Source organism: Nerophis lumbriciformis, linkage group LG33 (assembly GCF_033978685.3).
Source record: "Nerophis lumbriciformis linkage group LG33, RoL_Nlum_v2.1, whole genome shotgun sequence".
Lineage (NCBI taxonomy): Eukaryota > Metazoa > Chordata > Actinopteri > Syngnathiformes > Syngnathidae > Nerophis > Nerophis lumbriciformis.
In genome coordinates, this window is record NC_084580.2 from 45,001 (window position 1) to 50,000 (window position 5,000).

Here is a 5,000-nt window from a genome sequence, read left to right on the forward strand (position 1 = left end):
GTCATCATTTTAGAGTACCAGGCCTCTATAGAAAAGTTTGGTAAATTTGACTAAGTGTCTAGGAGCATTTCCCTTTAAGAAGGCCGACGTGCTATGGTTCTCCACCTGGGTCAGGAAAGCAAAATTGTCCCTCTCCTCGCTGGAAGTCCAAAAAAAAGGCGTGAATTTGACTAAGTGCCTAGGAGCATTTCCCTTTAAGAAGGCCGACGTGCTATGGTTCTCCACCTGGGTCAGGAAAGCAAAATTGTCCCTCTCCTCGCTGGAAGTCCAAAAAAAAGGCGTGAATTTGACTAAGTGCCTAGGAGGATGTCCCTTTAAGAAGGCCGACGTGCTATGGTTCTCCACCTGGGTCAGGAAAGCAAAATTGTCCCTCTCCTCGCTGGAAGTCCAAAAAAAAGGCGTAAATTTGACTAAGTGCCTAGGAGGATGTCCCTTAAAGAAGGCCGACGTGCTATGGTTCTCCACCTGGGTCTGGAACGCCAAATTAGTCCCTCTCCTCGCTGGAAGTCCAAAAAAAAAGGCGGAAATTTGACTAAGTGCCTAGGAGGATGTCCCTTTAAGAAGGCCGACGTGCTATGGTTCTCCACCCGGGTCCGGAACTCAAAATTAGTCCCTCTCCTAGTTGGAAGTCATCAAAAAAAGGCGGAAATTTGACTAAGTGCCATCATTTTAGAGTACCAGGACTATAGCTGGGGAATTGGAGCCCTCTGGTGGACACTCGCTGCAAATGCACCCTGAATTAAACACATTATTTCCAGTTCTTTTGGTGTTCCCGGGGAATGAGAGGCCTTTTGTGGGCCAGAAAGAGTGGGGGACCCTTGGAGCCCCTATTTTCAGACAGTTTGGCTTATTTCGGTGACGCCGGGGCGTCCATCAGGTCTTCCCGGGGAATGAGAGGCCTTTTGTGGCCATATGTCAACAAAAGAGTGGGGAAATGGAGCCCTCCGGTGGACTCCCGCTGCAAATGCACCCCCCAAATTAAATACATTAATTCCAGGCCTTTTGGGGCCCTATATTCAGACGGTGTGTAGCCCTCCAGTGGACTCCCGCCTCCAATGCACCCCCCAAATTAAAGACATCACCCCCCAAATTAAAGGCATCATTTCCAGTTCTTTTGGGGCCCTATTTTCAGACAGTTTGGCGGATTTCGGTGACGCCGGGGCGTCCATCAGGTCTTCCCGGGGAATGAGAGGCCTTTTGTGGCCATATGTCAACAAAAGAGTGGGGAAATGGAGCCCTCCGGTGGACTCCCGCTGCAAATGCACCCCCCAAATTAAATACATTAATTCCAGGCCTTTTGGGGCCCTATATTCAGACGGTGTGTAGCCCTCCAGTGGACTCCCGCCTCCAATGCACCCCCCAAATTAAAGACATCACCCCCCAAATTAAAGGCATCATTTCCAGTTCTTTTGGGGCCCTATTTTCAGACAGTTTGGCGGATTTCCTTGACGCCGGGGAGTCCTACAGGTGTTCCCGGGGAATGAGAGGCCTTTTGTGGGCCAGAAAGAGTGGGGAACCCTTGGAGCCCCTATTTTCAGACAGTTTGGCTTATTTCGGTGACGCCGGGGCGTCCATCAGGTCTTCCCGGGGAATGAGAGGCCTTTTGTGGCCATATGTCAACAAAAGAGTGGGGAAATGGAGCCCTCCGGTGGACTCCCGCTGCAAATGCACCCCCCAAATTAAATACATTAATTCCAGGCCTTTTGGGGCCCTATATTCAGACGGTGTGGAGCCCTCCAGTGGACTCCCGCCTCCAATGCACCCCCATAATTATAGACATCACCCCCCAAATTAAACACATTATTTCCAGTTCTTTTGGGCCCCTATTTTCAGACGGTTTGGCGTATTTCCTTGACGCCGGGGAGTCCTACAGGTGTTCCCGGGGAATGAGAGGCCTTTTGTGGGCCAGAAAGAGTGGGGAACCCTTGGAGCCCCTATTTTCAGACAGTTTGGCTTATTTCGGTGAGGCCGGGGCGTCCATCAGGTCTTCCCGGGGAATGAGAGACCTTTTGTGGGCCATATTTTCAGACAGATTGGCCTGTTTCAGTGACGCCGAGGCGTCCATCAGGTCTTCCCGGGGAGTGTGAGGCCTTTTGGGGCCCTATTTTCAGACAGAAAAAAAAGAAAAGTAACCCTTACACTACAAAGGACAGCGGGGAAACGCCCCCCCAGCAAAGTCACAGGGGAAGTGGGGTAGACAAGTGGAGAGTGTCTGGGGAAAAGTCCACAAAATGATCAAAAATCACACACAGGTACGAGTGCCACAAGTCCCGCCGCGTCCCACCCGAGTCCGAGGTGCCCCCCACATGCCCAAAACGCACCCAGCAAAGGCGCACTGTGAGTGGGGAAGAAAAGTTGGAAAAGTGGGCAAAAGTCCCGAATTTGATCCAATATTATACCCAGGTTCGAGTCCCACAAGTCCCGCCGCGTTCCACCAGTGTTCCGGGGTGCCTACAATGTCCACAACTCACCCAGCAAAGGCGCACTGTGATTGGGAAGAAAAGTTGGGAAAGTGGGCAAAAGTCCCGAATTTGATCCAAAATCACACCCAGGTTTGAGTCCCACAAGTCCCGCCGCGTTCCACCAGGGTTCCGGGGTGCCTGACATGTCCACGACGCACCCAGCAAAGGCGCACTGTGATTGGGAAGAAAAGTCGGAAAAGTGGGCAAAAGTCCGGAAAATGACCAAAAACCACACCCAGGTTAGAGCCCCACACGTCCTGCAGTCGCACCCGAGTCCTGGGATGCCCAACATGTCCAAAAAAATCAAAAAAAGCCCAAAAAATCAAAAAAATCCCCGGGCCGTATCTTGGACGCCGGCGTACCGCGTTCGGCCCTCGTGCCGTAGTTTGGCGACCGATTGTAAAAATTTGCCGCGACCGGCTAGTTTTTTTCCTTGGAGTAAATAGAGAGTAGATCCAGCAGAAAATATGCACTATAAACAAAGAGAGGGAGTTTGGAGGGGGGCAAAAACGCCCTCTTGGAACTTTTGCAGCAGCACACATCAAACTAGCGGGGAGAAGGCATGCATAGCAAAAGTCCACGAAATGATCAAAAATCACACCCAGGTTCGAGTCCCACAAGTCCCGCCGCGTTCCACCAGTGTGCCTGACATGTCCACAACGCACCCAGCAAAGGCGCACTGTGAGTGGGCAAGAAAAGTTGGGAAAGTGGGCAAAAGTCCCGAATTTGGTCCAAAATCACACCCAGGTTAGAGTCCCACAAGTCCCGCCGCGTTCCACCAGTGTCTCGGGGTGCCTACAATGTCCACAACTTACCCAGCAAAGGCGCACTGTGATTGGGAAGAAAAGTTGGGAAAGTGGGCAAAAGTCCCGAATTTGGTCCAAAATCACACCCAGGTTCGAGTCCCACAAGTCCCGCCGCGTTCCACCAGGGTTCCGGGGCGCCTACAATGTCCACGACGCACCCAGCAAAGGCGCACTGTGATTGGGAAGAAAAGTTGGGAAAGTGGGCAAAAGTCCCGAATTTGGTCCAAAATCACACCCAGGTTCGAGTCCCACAAGTCCCGCCGCGTTCCACCAGGGTCTCGGGGTGCCTACAATGTCCACAACGCACCCAGCAAAGGCGCACTGTGATTGGGAAGAAAAGTTGGGAAAGTGGGCAAAAGTCCCGAATTTGGTCCAAAATCACACCCAGGTTCGAGTCCCACAAGTCCCGCCGCGTTCCACCAGGGTTCCGGGGTGCCTACAATGTCCACAACTTACCCAGCAAAGGTGCACTGTGATTGGGAAGAAAAGTTGGGAAAGTGGGCAAAAGTCCCGAATTTGGTCCAAAATCACACCCAGGTTCGAGTCCCACAAGTCCCGCCGCGTTCCACCAGGGTTCCGGGGTGCCTACAATGTCCACAACTTACCCAGCAAAGGTGCACTGTGATTGGGAAGAAAAGTTGGGAAAGTGGGCAAAAGTCCCGAATTTGGTCCAAAATCACACCCAGGTTCGAGTCCCACAAGTCCCGCCGCGTTCCACCAGGGTTCCGGGGTGCCTACAATGTCCACAACTCACCCAGCAAAGGCGCACTGTGATTGGGAAGAAAAGTTGGGAAAGTGGGCAAAAGTCCCGAATTTGGTCCAAAATCACACCCAGGTTCGAGTCCCACAAGTACCGCCGCGTTCCACCAGGGTTCCGGGGTGCCTACAATGTCCACAACGCACCCAGCAAAGGCGCACTGTGATTGGGAAGAAAAGTTGGGAAAGTGGGCAAAAGTCCCGAATTTGGTCCAAAATCACACCCAGGTTCGAGTCCCACAAGTCCCGCCGCGTTCCACCAGGGTTCCGGGGTGCCTACAATGTCCACAACTTACCCAGCAAAGGTGCACTGTGATTGGGAAGAAAAGTTGGGAAAGTGGGCAAAAGTCCCGAATTTGGTCCAAAATCACACCCAGGTTCGAGTCCCACAAGTCCCGCCGCGTTCCACCAGGGTTCCGGGGTGCCTACAATGTCCACAACGCACCCAGCAAAGGCGCACTGTGATTGGGAAGAAAAGTTGGGAAAGTGGGCAAAAGTCCCGAATTTGGTCCAAAATCACACCCAGGTTCGAGTCCCACAAGTCCCGCCGCGTTCCACCAGTGTCTCGGGGTGCCTACAATGTCCACAACTTACCCAGCAAAGGCGCACTGTGATTGGGAAGAAAAGTTGGGAAAGTGGGCAAAAGTCCCGAATTTGGTCCAAAATCACACCCAGGTTCGAGTCCCACAAGTCCCGCCGCGTTCCACCAGGGTTCCGGGGTGCCTACAATGTCCACAACGCACCCAGCAAAGGCGCACTGTGATTGGGAAGAAAAGTTGGGAAAGTGGGCAAAAGTCCCGAATTTGATCCAATATTATGCCCGGGTTGGAGTACCACGAGTCCGGCCGCGTTCCACCGGTGTCCCGGGGGTGCCTGCCATGTCCACAACTTACCCAGCAAAGGCGCACTGTGATTCGGAAGAAAAGTTGGGAAAGTGGGGAAAAAAAGGACCGGGAAATATCCAAAATTATGCCCG